This window comes from Pogoniulus pusillus, chromosome 19 (assembly GCF_015220805.1).
Source record: "Pogoniulus pusillus isolate bPogPus1 chromosome 19, bPogPus1.pri, whole genome shotgun sequence".
Lineage (NCBI taxonomy): Eukaryota > Metazoa > Chordata > Aves > Piciformes > Lybiidae > Pogoniulus > Pogoniulus pusillus.
The window spans coordinates 11558390-11573611 of record NC_087282.1 but is presented as its reverse complement, the minus strand read 5'-3'; the positions used below and the strand labels follow the sequence as shown (position 1 = coordinate 11573611).

General features: G+C 56.3%; 1 long non-coding RNA gene across 1 annotated transcript; it reads right to left on the bottom strand.

Moving 5' to 3' along the window:
• Nucleotides 1-11849: 11849 nt before the first annotated feature.
• On the bottom strand, nt 11850-15180 carry LOC135183681 (uncharacterized). Its single transcript, XR_010305652.1, has 3 exons — nt 14875-15180; nt 14067-14153; nt 11850-12123 (listed from the first exon to the last, which is right to left on the bottom strand). It is a non-coding gene; the product is annotated as an uncharacterized LOC135183681 (long non-coding RNA).
• Between the last annotated feature and the right edge of the window lie 42 nt (nt 15181-15222).

Genomic DNA, 15222 nt, shown 5'->3' with positions numbered 1-15222 from the left:
GGAGTCTCCAGCAGAATTGGGTGGGGGTTAAAGATCTGAGATAGAGCCTGGGATAAATTTGGGGGGGGGGGGTGGGGGGGGGGGTGTTAAGAGTTTGGGATGTAGCTTCTGGCAGGTTTTAAGGAGGTTAAGGATCTAGGACAGACTCTGAGGGACATTTGGGGGGATTAAGGGTCTGGGATGGAGCCTCCAATGCAGTTTTGGGGTATGTCTTTTAGCTCATACTCTGTAAAGCTTAGGCAGAGGAGCAAATTCATCTTCAGGAGAGGAGGAGGCAGGAAAAAAAGACCATGAAGAGAAGAAGCCACGAGGGGCTGATGTCCTCTGACTTCTAGATTCAGGGATTTGAAGATGAGAAACTTGTGTGATGTTCATCTAACCTGCTGGGCTGCATTATGAAAAAAGCCACCTGAAGCCAGATGCTGCCACAGGCTTTTTAGAAGCAACAGCAAGCCCTGAGGAAGGTATTAAATGTGATTGACCCGAGGTGGTAAGCAGGAAGCTGGGGACATCCACCCCACCAGGCTCCAGCAGAAGAGGTGGTAGCACTGGTGGGAAGACCTCTTTCCTCCCAGACCATGCAGGTTCTTTGCCCAGTGAAGAGGAATAAGCAAAGAAAAGCAAAACCAACTCCATCTTTGCATCCCAAACAGGCAACAAGATGTTGTGGAGGCTCCAAGCCTGCAGGTGTTCAAAGCCAGGTTGGTTGTGGGGCCTTGAGCAACCTGGTCAAGGAGGAGGAGTCCCTGCCCATGGCAAAGTATTTGGAACTAAATGACCTCTAAAGTCCTTTCCAAACCAAACCAGTCTGTGGTTCTATGATTTTCCTGCTGGACTTTCCCTAGATCCTGGAAAGAAAATGCCCTACAGGGATCCTGATCTTGAGATGTCTCCTGGCCTTATTGGTGTAGAACTTCGTATGCAGTGGAGCAGCTCCATAGCTGAGCCCTGAGAGCCAAGTCCTGAGCTCCTCATCCAAATCCTGAGCTCTTCACACATCCAGCTCCTGAGCTCCAAGCTCAGCCAGATCCTGAGCTCCTCACACATCCAGATCCTAAGCTCCTCACACATCTAGGTCCTGAGCTCCTCATTCAAATCCTGAGCTCCTCACACATCCAGATCCTAAGCTCCTCACACATCTAGGTCCTGAGCTCTTCATTCAAATCCTGAGCTCCTCACACATCCAGCTCCTGAGCTCCAAGCTCAGCCAGATCCTGAGCTCCTCACACATCCAGATCCTAAGCTCCTCACACATCTAGGTCCTGAGCTCCTCATTCAAATCCTGAGCTCCTCACACATCCAGGTCCTGAGCTCCAAGCTCAGCCAGATCCTGAGCTCCAAGCTCAGCCAGATCCTGAGCTCCTCACACATCCAGCTCCTGAGCTCCTCATTCAAATCCTGAGCTCCTCATTCAAATCCTGAGCTCCTCATACATCCAGATTCTGGGCTACTCACATCCAAATCCTGGACTCCTCACACATTCAGAACCTGAGCTCCTCGCTCAGCCAGATCCTGAGCTCCAAGCTCAGGCAGATGCTGAGCAACTCACACATGCAGATCCTGAGCTCCTGGCTCAGCCAGGTGAGGCGAAGCCATTGACTGCAGCGTGAGGTCTCCTCTGGAGCTGGAGCCAGCCACGTCACACATCGATAACGAGCTCCGGATGCATCCCTTTAATGAGCCGAGCTCGTAGCAGGCTGCGGGAGCTTGCCAGGAGCTGCCCGTTCCGTCAGGAGGAGTGGAGCCTGCCGGAGAAGTGTGAAGTGGGTCCTGCTGACTCACGGATGCAGATGGCTCCATCCCCACGACTCCGCGCTGCCAATGGCGAGCAGGAGGTGCCAGCACCCAGCGCTGAGCTGGTGCCTCAGCATGTGAGGCCAGCTGGAGGGGGACCATCAGAGCAGATGTTTTCACTGTTTCCTCTCTGTCCTAGGGCAGTGCTTCCACAGCAGCTCTTCTGCAGAAAACACTGTTGTCCCCACAAGGTGCCCTCCCAGAGGGAAGACAGAGTGAAGATGTGACTCAAGGAGCACGTGTGGACACAAAGGTGCAACAGAGACCCCAGTCCTGAGCTCCTCAGCCTGGGCAGGGTGGCTGAAGCTGGAGGCTTCTCCTTCCCATTTGGAACAAGGTGGCTGTGGCGAGCCAAAGCTTGAGGTCTGTGTTGGGTGCTGTGGGTGGGTGATGTGGATTTCCTCACCCAAACCCCTTGGGGAACCAAGTGCCAAAGGGTAGGCACACTCCAGGCCCTGAAGTATCCCCAGAAAGCTCCTGGAACACCCATCCCTTCTGCCAGGCTTGACCCTGCACCCTCAGGACACAAGCTTGTGTTCCAAATTGTGTTCCCAAGCCCTCAGAACCACCTCTCTCCTCATCTTCCATGCCCTATGCTCCCTGTTACGCTTCCCCACCACCTTGATCTACTCTAGCAGCAGTCACCACCCGCAGCTCTAGGTCTTGTTCAAGCTTCCCAGCCTGAGCACCACCACATCTGTCAGGTGAAGATGCCCAGACACCCAGTTCCTGAGCTCCTCCTCAGACCATGCACCACATGTTCCTCCCTCCCTCTCCTGCCAGGCTGAAGGAAAGTACTGAGACATTTTCTTTGTGCTTTAACCATCGTCCCAAGGCAGGGCTGAGATCCAGCAGCCCTTCAGCAACTCCAGCATCCCCAAAGAACCACTAAGTTCTCATCCTTACATAACTGGGAGTCGATCAGCCTGGCTAAGGCCAGCTGGTCGCTACTGGAGAGAGTCCAGGGGAGGCTCCAAAGATGCTGAGGGGCCTGAGGCATCTCTGAGAGGAGCAAAGGCTGAGAGCCCTGGGGCTGTTGAACCTGCTGAGCAGCCTGAGAGGGGATTGGCTCAGTGCTCAGCAAGAGATAAAGGATGAGGGGCAAGAGGCTGGAGCCAGGCTCTTCTCAGCAAGGCAATGGGCACAAAGTGGAACTCAGGAGGTTCCAGCTGACCAGGAAGAGAAAATTCTTTGGTGTGAGGGTGCTGGAGCCCTGGAGCAGGCTGCCCAAAGGGGTTGTGGAGTCTCCTTCTCTGGAGAGCTTCCAAACCCAGTTGGCCACTGTGATGCTGTGCAAGCTGCTGTGGGTGCCCCTGGGTTAGCAGTGAGCTTGGACTGGATGATCTCCAGAGGTCCCTCCCATGCTGGATTCTATGATTCCACCTCTTGTTCTTCTTCAATTCCATCTCCTTGCCCCGAGCATCCTCCCTGCTCCCTCCACACCAAGCCCTTTGCCACCCAGCAAAAACTCATTCCCCAGGGATGGAGCTGGCAGGTGGAGTGGAAACAATTCCCCCAGCCCCTTTGCCTTCAGCAGGTTGAGTTTCAATGTCACTTTAAGTCGGGGAGAGGAAGGTTGGGAATGGAATTGCCAAGCTGGTCACATGCTGCTGGGATTTGGCCGTAGCTAAGCAGCACCACCCCCACGGTGGCTTTTTTGGCTGGTGACTCCTCTGCTCAGCAGAGAAGCAGGAGAGGCACCAGAGAGGAGAAGAAGGAAGGGGGGAGGGGGGAGAGAAAAATCCCATCCTAATAATAATAACATTAAAAACTAATCAGAGTGAGGAGAGTCCCTGTGAATGTCAGGAGCTCCTGGGCCGTGGGGGTGACTATGGTTTCCTCCCCCTCCAAACAGGGTGAGAGCCACTGGCAGAGGATCTCAGCAGGATCTGGTGGCAGGGCTATTTTCAGAGCTGACATCCTACCCACAGCTAAAAATAGCTGGGCCCCACCACGCAAAGCAGGGCTTCAGCTCTGCACAACCTCAACACACCTCAGCCGGCCTCAGACCTCGCTTTCTCCCCAGGATTTGCTCCCATCCTTTCCTTCTCCCCTTCTCCATCCCTCAGGTGTCCTTTCCCATATGGTTTAAAGGAGATGTCACCATAGCTGGGAGCAGAGGGTCACCTCCAGCCCAAAAGCAGCATCCTGCCCGCTGAGCCAGGAGCTTGGAGAGGCCAAGAAGGCATCACCAGGCTCAGACCTTGCTTTCTTCCCACACTTTGCTCCCATCCATAAGCCCTTTCTTCTCCCCTTCTCCACCCCTCAGGCATCCTCTCCCTTTTGCTTTCCTGGCCTGGGTCACCATGGCTGGGTCACATCCAGCCCAAAAGCAGCACCCTGCTCACTGAGGGGTTTGGAGAGGCCAAGAAGGCATCTGCCAAGCTCAGACCTTGCCTTCCCCCCATGCTTCATTCCTTTCCTCACTCAGTTCCCATCCACCATCCCTTCCTTCCCCTTTCTCCATCCCTCAGGTGTTCTCTCCCAGGTGGTCTGGTTTGCAGGAGATGTCACCATGGGTGGGACTAAAGGGCTGAGGTCACCTCCGACCCCAAAGCAGCACCTTGCCTGCTGAGCCAAGGGCTTGAAGAGGTCGAGAAAGCACCAGGGGCTTGAGATCCCTGGGCAGAGATCCTCAACATGCCTCCAGAGCCCAGCTCTTCTACCTGAAGTGGCCAGAAGGAAAGAAGCACTCACTGCACCCTAGGAAGGTGCAGAATCAGGGCTGGAGCTGGGGCAGAGCCAGCCCAGCTGCAGCCCTGGGACACCACTTCCACAAATGTAGCTGCTTTGCTTTGGTGCCTGATGATGCTCAGAGGCTTTGGTGCCTGATGATGCTCATGTGTGGGGAACCGAGGACATGTCACCAGGATGAGTTTGAGAGTGTCACAGCACCTGTAGAAGTCAGCTCCAGCACTTGGCCACAGTCACCTCTAAGAGGGCTCTCCTAGAATCACTGTGTAGCCTAAAAACCTCCTCAGCTGCCACCAGCCTCTTTCTCCTCCTTTTCTCCTTCTCCTCTCCCAATTCCCTCCCTTCATTAGCACCCTCACCTCCAGGTATTTATAGCTGGTCACCTCCCCCTGGCTTTTTTAGAGACAACCCAAATTTAACTCCTTCCCAAGCTCCTCCTGGCTCTGGCCCAGCCTGGCAGCCCCAGATCCCATGCTTTGGGATGTCCAAGCTCAGCAGAGACCTTCCCTGCTTGGTGTGTGCACTATCCCTCTCCCAGCCCCACATTTCCACCTCTCTCAGGTTCCACTGGCAGAGGCTGCAGCTGATCCAAGCTCTGCTGCTCTTGGGCTGAAGCAGAGGTTCATCAGGGATTCATTTTGAGTGGAAGAGACTTTAGAGGTCACCAGGTTCAACCCTCAACCCAGCACTGCCAGGTCAGCACTAAATCATGTCCCTTGGCACCATCTCTGCATCTTTGAAGCTCCTCCAGGGATGGGGACTCCACCACTGGCCTGGGCAGCCTGGGACAGGCCTTGACAACCCTCGAGGGGAAGAAATTGCTCCTCATGTCCAACCTAAATCTCACAGCTCCCTCCAGCTGCCCAAACCAGAGGAGAATGGACCCACCCCTGCCAGCTGAGAGCATCCCTCACACCACATCCCAAGGTGCAGGGACAGAGAATCACACACAGAGTATGTTAGGGGTTGGAAGGGACCTCTGGAGATCATCCAGCCCAACCCCCCTGCCAAGACAGGTTCACCTAGAGAAGGTCACACAGGAACATATCCAGGTGGGTCTGGAATCTTTCCAGAGATGGAGAATCCATCACCTCTCTGAGCAGCCTGCTCCAGTGCCCCATCACCCTTAAATTAAAGAAGTTCCTCCTCAGGGATCCTGGGACAGCGTGGGGGACATCCAGGATGATGGGGACTGGTCTCATGGGCTCATCCCAGCGCTCAGCAGCATTGCTGGGCTCTGCTCGACTTCTGCCTCCTCCCCTTGGAGCTCTGGCAGGCAGCCAGGCAGCCATTTCCTGGTAATCCAATAGCTGCAGCAGATGAGCTGCAAATGCATTTCCTGCCACCCTGCTCTCAAAGTTTCATTAATGGCAGGAGAGGATGTGCTGTTGGCTCGAGATGCCCCTGGCTGGAGGGCAGCTGGGCACAGCCAGCGTGGCTGGAGGCCATGGAGATGGGAGTAAGGTCCTGCTGATGCTGTGGGAAGGGGGAGAGATGAAGCCACATCCCTTCCAGTACAGGGAAACTGAGGCACAGATGTTGGAATCATAGAATTGGTTGGCTTGGAAAAGGTCTCTAAGATCACCAAGTCCAACCATCAGCCCAGCATCATCATGGCCACATTACATCTCCAAGCTGGCTGAGGAGAGATGTCACCACCACCCAGGTCCCCATCAGCACTGAGTCTGCTTTGCTGGGAGACAGAATCAGGAAGGTTAGAAAAGACCTTTCAAATCACCAAGTCCAACCCCACCACGGCCACTAAACCACGTCCCAGAGTGCCATGCCCACACATCTCTTGAATGCCTCCAGGGATGGTGACTCCACCACCTCCCTGGACAACCCACTGCAGTGCCTGACCAGCCTGGTGGGCTCTTGTCCCCAGGTGCTATGTCCACACAGAAGTGCCTGGCATGGAAGCACAAGTGAGCAGCAGCCTCCCAGCTGCTTCTCCAGTGTGAAGAAATCCTCACAGGTTGGGAAGGGTGGGAGCAAGCAGGGAGGATGCTCAGGCTGTGGAAACAGGCTTGAGGAGGTAGAACACCAGAATTACAGAATGAGAGGGGATGGAAGGCACCCCTGGAGATCATCCAGCCCAATCCCCCACTAAGGCAGGGTCCTCACTGCAGCTTGCCCAGCACCATAACATCCAGCTGGAGTTGGAAGCTCTCCAGAGAAGGAGACTCCACAACCTCTCTGTGCAGCCTGCTCCATGTCTCCAGCACCCTCACACCAAAGAAGCTTCTCCTCCTGTGTGGGTGGAACCTCCTGGGTTCCACTCTGTGCCTGCTGTCCCTTGCCCAGCCACATAACACAGCCCTTTTCCCACTCAGCTCCGGCTCCCTGCGCCCAGGCAGAGCTCAGTTGGCCAGCCCCACCCCATGACCTCCTGTGGAAGGTGGGATGAATATTTGATAGCTCTAATGTGATCACACCCAATCGATACGGGCAGGAACATCTTCCCCACCCCCAGCTCCTCCATGCCCCAGCCCTTCCTCCCTCTGCCTCACTCTCCTCCGTTCATTAATGCATCATCCTCCTCTTTACATTATTGATGAACTTCCTTCCTCTTCTGCTTTTTTTTCTTCTTCTTCTTCTTCTGCTTTTCTTCTTCTTCTTCTGCTCTTCTTCTTCTTCTTCTTCTGATTTTTCTTCTGCTCTTCTTCTTCTTCTTTCTTCTTCTTCTTCTTCTTCTTCTTCTTCTTCTTCTTCTTCTTCTTCTTCTTCTTCTTCTTCTTCTTCTTCTTCTTCTTCTTCTTCTTCTTCTTCTTCTTCTTCTTCTTCTTCTTCTTCTTCTTCTTCTTCTTCTTCTTCTTCTTCATCTTCTTTTTTTTCCCCCTCGATTTAGAAGAACTAAATTGAATAAAGCTGCTTAGCTGGAGGCTTGAACCCTCCTGAAGTTATCTAAGCACCGTTGCTGACCCTCTCTCACCTCCTCATCTTCTTCTGTTGGGCCACAGAGTTTCTGCCCCATAGCCATCACCCCACTCTGAAGGTATCTCAGCACCTTCAGGAAGCTGAGCTCCTGAGAGCACGGGGGAGGAAGAGCCACCCAGACTTGTGGTCAAGCTTTGCAACAGGCTGCTCAGGGAGGTGGTGGAGTCACCATCCCTAGAGGTGTCCAAAAAAAGTGTGGCCATGGCAGCGTGGGACACAGTTTAGTGGCCATGGTGCTGTTGGTTGATGGCTGGACTCTGGGAGGTCTTTCCCAGCCTTCACAATCCCACCTGCAGCAAAGCCGAGCCCGGTGCCAGTGGGGATGTGGTGGGTGGTGACATCTCTCCACCCACCACCCCACCTCCCCCAGCCTGGAGACGTGACAGCAGCACCATCACACTGTGGTGCCACCACCCAACCTCAGCTCCCCTCATGCCTGGGGCTTGCTGAAGCAGTGAATCGATAGCGACTGTCTGCTGCTGGCCAGACTGGAGTGGGGGCAGGAGAAGCAGGGGCTGGGGTGGGGACGCAGAAGGAGCAGGATGACCTTGGGAAAAGGTTGCAGAGCCACACAATGGGAGAAGGTTTGGATGGAGGAGACCTGCAAGCGTTTGTCTTTCATCTGGGGAGGGTCTGGGGGTGGAGCAGTCTGGAGGGTCTGAAGGCAGAGCCCCCACCCCCAGTAAAGACCCAGCTGCTGCAGACACAGGGGAACCAGCCCAGACTGGGCTTTAATGGGCATCATTTACTGACCCCGCAGAGCAGGGGTGGGGGGAGGTGGGGAGGAGGAATAGAGAGAGAGAGAGAGAGAGCTCCATTTAGCAGCACCAAGCCACAGATTGCCTTCTGGAGAGAGGGAGGGCCTGGGCCAGCAGCCACACAGAGCAGGGGCTGCAGAGCTGCACGGTGTTGGGGGGAGGACCTGACCTTGAACAGGACTCTCAGCATCCTCATGTGCTCCACAAATGGGCTGCTGGGGCCATGGGAGGGGTTGGAGATGATCAGAGGTGGAATCCCAGAATCCCAGCACCCCAGAATCCCAGCATGGTTGGGGTTGGAAGGGACCTCTAGAGATCATCCAGTCCAACCCCACTGCTAAAGAGGGGCAACCACAGCAGCCTGCCCAGGGTCACAGTGGCCAGCTGGGCTTGGAATCTCTCCAGAGAAGGAGACTCCATAACCAACACCCTCTCCAGTAGTTCCCTGAACTGTAGAGTCCAGAACTGGACCCAGTGCTCCAGATATGGCCTCAGCAGGTCAGAGTAGAGGGGAAGGAGCTGCTGGGATATGAGGTTCAAAGCAAGAGGTTAGGGAGCCACCTGCATTGCCTTGACTGGGAGAAGTTCAAGTCTCCTGCACAAGCCGGGGACACACTCCCTGTTTCCTCCTGTCCTCTCCTAAGGAGGGGACACCAAAGGGTGTCTGAGGACCCCTCCACTGCTGCAGAAAAAAGCCCACCACTGGGAGCAAAAGCTCCATTTCCAACAGGGACAGTCCCAGAGCTGGTGATGAATGGTGCCACATCCAGCTGGCAGCTGGCACTAGTGCTGTGCCCCAGGGGTCAGTGCTGGGCCCAGTCCTGTCCAATATCTTTAGTGATGATCTGGACGAGGGGATTGAGTCCAGCATCAGTAAGTTTGCAGATGACACCAAGCTAGGAGCAGGTGTGGAGCTGTTGGAAGGTAGGAGAGCTCTGCAGAGGGACCTTGCCAGGCTGGATGGGTGGGCAGAGGCCAATGGGATGAGACTAAACAAGGCCAAGTGCAGGGTTCTGCACTTTGGCCACAACAACCCCAGGCAGCACTGCAGGCTGGGGACAGAGTGGCTGAGAGCAGCCAGGCAGAGAGGGAGCTGGGGGTAGTGGCAGAGAGGAGCTGCAGAGGAGGCAGCAGTGTGCCCAAGGTGGCAAAGAGAGCCAATGGCATCCTGGGCTGGCTCAGGAGCAGTGTGGCCAGCAGGACAAGGGAGGTTCTTCTGTCCCTGTACTCAGCACTGCTCAGGCCACACCTTGAGTGCTGTGTCCAGTTCTGGGCCCCTCAACTCAAGAGAGGTGTTGAGGTGCTGGAATGTGTCCAGAGAAGGGCAGCAAGGCTGGGGAGGGGCCTGGAGCACAGCCCTGTGAGGAGAGGCTGAGGGAGCTGGGGGTGTGCAGCCTGCAGAAGAGGAGGCTCAGGGCAGAGCTCATTGCTGTCTGCAGCTACCTGAAGGGAGGCTGTAGCCAGGTGGGGTTGGGCTCTTCTGCCAGGCAACCAGCAACAGAACAAGGGGACATAGTCTCAAGTTGTGCCAGGGTAGGTCTAGGCTGGATGTCAGGAGGAAGTTGTTGTCAGAGAGAGTGATTGGCATTGGAATGGGCTGCCCAGGGAGGTGGTGGAGTCACCGTGCCTGGAGGTGTTGAAGCCAAGCCTGGCTGGGGCACTTAGTGCCATGGTCTGGTTGATTGGGCAGGGCTGGGTGCTAGGTTGGACTGGCTGAGCTTGGAGCTCTCTTCCAGCCTGGCTGATTCTATGACTCTTGTGGGCTCTTGTGGGTTCTTCCTCCCCGTGGTTCCCCAGCTGGGGACGAGCCATGGGCCCAGCTGCAGCGCAGGCTGGAGGGAACCTGGACTGCAGGGAGATGCTCAGAGAGTCACAGAATGGTCTGGGTTGGAAGGGACCTTAAAGCTCATCTAGTTGCCACCCCCCTTGCCACAGGCAGGGACACCTTTCTCTAGGCCAGGTTGCTGAAGGCCTCATCCAACCTGGCCTTGTAGCCATCCCACCAAGAGGCCTGCCCATGGGGAAGCAGCTGGCAGGCTGCAGCCCCCCGGGCAGTGACGTCAGGGCGGAGGAAGCCAGGTCCTGCCCTTTCCCAGGCTCCCAGTGCTCCACACTCCACTTCCCTGCCAGTTTATCAGCCACTGGAGCACGACCAAGAGAACATCAGCCAGGAGAGAACAAACAAACATCCAAGTCTGAGCTTCCTTCCTTCCTTCTAACAACCTCCCCCCTGCCTCCTCCTCTCCCTCCCCCCCCCCCCCAAAAAAAAAAAAAAAAAGAGGAGGAATTAAATTTAAAAATGCTGAAAGCAGGCAAATAAACAAAGCAGCTTTGGTGTCTCCATGGGGATGTGAAGCCTTCCTGGGAGTGAGAGATGGACCTCAGGGAGAGGAAACACCTGTCTGTGGCACCAGGATTGGCCTCACCAGCAGCCCACCTGGAGGGACTCAGGTTCAGCATTTGGGTTTGGGGTCCTCATTCAAGAAGGACACTGAGGGGTTGGACCAGGTCCAGAGGAGGGCAAGGAAGTTGATGAAGGGTCTAGAGAACAGGACTGATGAGGAGCAGCTGAGGGAATTGTGGGTGTTCAGCCTGGAGAAAAGGAGGCTGAAGGCACTCCTGGTTCCCAGAAAGGAGGCTGGAGCCAGGAGGGGGTTGGTCTCTTCTCCCAAGGAACCAGTGCCAGGACAAGAGGAAACCTCTTCAAGTTGCCCCAGGGGAGGTTCAGGTTGGGCATGAGGAACAATTTCTTCACAGCAAGGGTTATCAGGCACTGGAACAGGCTGTCCAGGGAGGTGGTGGAGTCATTGTGGGTCATTTGTTTTGGGTCCTTCATGCTGGGTTGGGTAATTTTTGTTGGGTTGTGCTTAGGGTCACTCACGACAGGTCAGGTTTTGTTGGGTCTTTGGTGTTGGGTTGGGTAATTTTTGTTGGGTTGTGGTTAGGGTCACTCATGACAGGTCAGGTTTTGTTGGGTCTTTGGTGTTGGGTTGGGTAATTTGTGTTGGGTCATTCCTGTTGGGCTGTGCTGTGTTGGCTTATCCAACTGGGTTGGATTGGGGTTGGGCTGGGTTGAAGTTGAGTCATTCCTGTTGGGTTAAGCTGAGGTGGGTTGAGCTGCATCACTCAGGTTGGTCTCTGTTGACGATTTGGGTTAAGTTGGGCTGGATGTTGACCACCAGGTTGGGCTGGGCAAGCATCAAAATGAAAGCTCCTACACCCACAAGGAGTTCTTTCAGGACTTTCATCCTAGGAGCCGTTTCCAGGAACCTGTCCCATCTGCTTGGCCACTCTGTGGTGGAAATTGCCACGTTTCCAGGAATTTCCAGGAAGGAAACACCTCCTGATGCCTGGCAGGGCAGAAGCCAAGTGCAGAGAGCAACCTGCACCTCACCCAGCCCACTGCCCGACATCAGCAGGGGCCACTCCACCTCCAAGCAAGCCGAGGGGCAGGGATGAGAGATCAGTTCCTCTTCTGGAGGGGAAGGGAGGGTGTGGAGCCACTTCCCCCCTCCAAGGCGCGTGGTTGACCTCCAAGCCCCGCGGCGCTGGAGCTGCTGGTGGGACTGGCAGGGCCTTTCCCAGGCCAAGGGCTAATTCTGGATCCCTGCCCCCGGGGAGGATGTGGGACCTCAGCAGCAGCCCCCACTGGAGAAGAGAAGAGCATTGTGTGGGCTTCTTGCTTTATTTAAAGACATTGGTGACCCCAGGAAGAGCCCACGAGTGGAGGAGGGAGGGAGAAAATTCCCAGATCCCAACTGTCCCTGGGAAATCCTCACCAAGCTCCCAGGCCTTTACTTTCCCAGCATGTCAGGTCCTACAGGTCAAGCAGCAGGTGCATGCCAAAGCATTGGGCACCTGGGGTGAGGGCAGTTGGCCAGAGCACCTCTGGGGAGGTCATTGCCCCACTAGACTCCATGTCAGCAGCAGAGGATCAGTTCTGCAGGGACAAGAAGGAGCACAAACCCTTGTGAGGTCCAGAAGCCACCATCCAGACCCCAAAGAGAAACAACCCCGCAAGGCACCAACCATAGAATGGATTTTGTTTGGGTTGGAAGAGACCTTTCAGCTCATGGAGCCCAAACATGAACCCAGCACTGCCAGCTCACCACCAAACCATGGCCCTCAGCACCACATCTCCAGGGCTCTGAAACCCCTCCAGGAATGGGGACTCCACCACTGCCCTGGGCAGCCTGGGCCAGGTCTGGACAACCCTAAGGGCAAGAAAGTGTTCCTCATCTCCAACCTAAACCTCCCTTGGGGCAACTTGAGGCTGTTTCCTCTTGTCTTGTCACTTGCTCCTTGAGAGAAGAGACCAATCCCCACCTGGCTCAACTCTCCTTTCAGGGAGTCGTGGAGAGCCAGAAGGTCTCCCCTCAACTTCCTCTCCTCCAGGCTGAACAGCCATGCTCCTGGCAGGAAGCATCGTCCCTGCTGACACTGTGTGGGGCTCACACAAGGGACTTGTTCAGGTGTCCTCCGGACCCAGGACCTCTCCTGAGCAAAAGGTGGGGCTTGGTCTCTTCTCCCAAGGAAGAAGTGGCAGGACAAGAGAAAACAGCCTTAGGCTGCTGCAGGGGAGATTTAGGTTGGCCATGGGGAACAACTTCTTCCCCTTCAGGGCTGTGCACACCTGGCTGAGGCTGACGAGGGCAGTCCTCATCCCTGGAGGGGCGTCCAAGCCATGGAGATCACAGTATCACAGTCTCACAGTATCATCAGGGTTGGAAGAGACCTCACATATCATCAAGTCCAACCCTTTACCACAGAGCTCAAGGCTAGACCATGGCACCAAGTGCCACGTCCAGTCCTGCCTTGAACAGCCCCAGGGATGGCGACTCCACCACCTCCCCGGGCAGCCCATTCCAGTGTCCAATGACTCTCTCAGTGAAGAACTTTCTCCTCACCTCCAGCCTAAATTTCCCCTGGCACAGCCTGAGGCTGTGTCCTCTCGTTCTGGTGCTGGCCATCTGAGAGAAGAGAGCAACCTCCTCCTGGCCACAACCACCCCTCAGGTAGTTGTAGACAGCAATAAGGTCTCCCCTGAGCCTCCTCTTCTCCAGGCTAACCAATCCCAGCTCCCTCAGCCTCTCCTCCTAGGGCTGTGCTCAAGGTCTCTCCCCAGCCTCGTTGCCCTTCTCTGGACATGCTCAAGCATCTCAATGTCCCTCCTAAACTGGGGGGCCCAGAACTGAACACAGCACTCAAGGTGTGGTCTAACCAGTGCAGAGTACAGGGGCAGAATGACCTCCCTGCTCCTGCTGGCCACACCATTCCTGATGCAGGCCAGGATGCCACTGGCTCTCTTGGCCACCTGGGCACACTGCTGGCTCATGTTCAGGCGGGTATCAATCAGCACCCCTAAATCCCTCTCTGTCTGGCTGCTCTCCAGCCACTCCGACCCCAGCCTGTATCTCTGCATGGGGTTGTTGTGGCCAAGATGTGGTGCTGAGGGTCACAGTCCGGCAGTGCTGCGCTAACGATCGGTCCAAGGGCCAGCCACGGGCACAGCCTGACGAGCACAGGGTCAACCACCACCCCCAGCCTCCTCCGGGGAGCCGGCAGCAGGGCACCCAGTGACAAATTCTCATGGAGGCTGAGATGCCTCTGCCGTGAGCTCACCCAGTGACTAATCTGTTTGTCTCCTCTGGGAGCTGCAGGGAGGTTTTTGGGAAGCAGCAGCTCCCCAGCAGCTCCTTCTGCCTCTTCCCGGCGCCTCCCCCAGCCCTTTCCTGCCAAACGCTGGAAGGGCTCTGCAGCAGCAGGCTGTGCTGGTGCCTCGCCACCACCGCCGCCCCTCGCCGCCACGGCCATCGCAGCAAGCAGCTGCTCTGCCTCCGGGCACAGCGGCCAAGGAGCTGCTGAGGCACTGCAACAGCTTACCCAGGGAGCTTCTGGATGCTCCCTCCCTGGAGGCGCTCCTGCAGGTTGGATCAGGTCTTGAGCATCCTGGTCTAGTCTAAGGTGTCCCTGAGAGTGGTGGGGAGGTTGGAATTAGGTGGGTTTGGAGGTCATTCCCCACCCCAACCCATTTTGAGCATCCTGGTCTAGTCCAAGGTGTCCCTGAGAGTGGTGAGTAGGTTAGAACTAGGTGGTCTTGGCGATCCCTCCCCCCCCAATCTATTCTCTGATTCTATGAATCTGTGAAGAGCTGGACTGAAGACGCTGACAGGGACCTGCTGAGGGTGACTCTATCATCATAGAGCCATAGAATCAGTCAGGGTTGGAAGAGACCACAAGGATTATCCAGTTCCATCCTCGCTGCCATGCCCAGGGACGCCCTACCCTAGAGCAGGCTGCACACAGCCTCAGCCAGCCTGGCCTGAAACACCTCCAGGGATGGAGCCTCAACCACCTCCCTGGGCAACCCATTCCAGGCTCTCACCACTCTCATGCTCAACAACTTCCTCCTCACCTCCAGTCTGCACCTCCCCATCTCCAGCTTTGCTCCCTTCCCCCCAGTCCTGTCACTCCCTGACAGACTCAAAAGTCCCTCTCCAGCTTTTTTGGAGGCCCCTTCAGATCCTGGAAGGCCACAAGAAGGTCACCTGGGAGCCTCCTCTTCTCCAGCCTGCACAGCCCCAACTCTTTCAGCCTGCGCTCAGAGCAGTGTCCCACTGCCTGTGCCACTGGCGACGACAGTGAACAGCAGTGGTCCCACTGTGGACTCCTGAAGGACCCTGCCGCTCACCGATCTCCGCCAGGACGCGGAGCTGTTGCTAGATGCGGAGCTCCCGGGCCGGTAGCAGCTCCGGCGCTGCGGGCAGAGGGGAAAGCAGTGCCCGCGGCGGCGGCCCCGGAGAGCTGGGCGGGCGTGGGTACAGCGCCACGTGTAGCGCACAGCGCGACCGCACAGAGCGCCGCACACGCCAGAGAGCTGGCGGCCGAGCAGAGCGCCGCACAACCACAGAGACGGCGAGACCGGCGGACACCCTCCGCGCACTGCGAGTGGCTCTAGAGGGGCTCCAGGCGGAGGGAACGAAGAGGCGCTCGGCGGCGACCATAGAGAGGCGACACCATAGAGAGCCTCCCCGCGCCA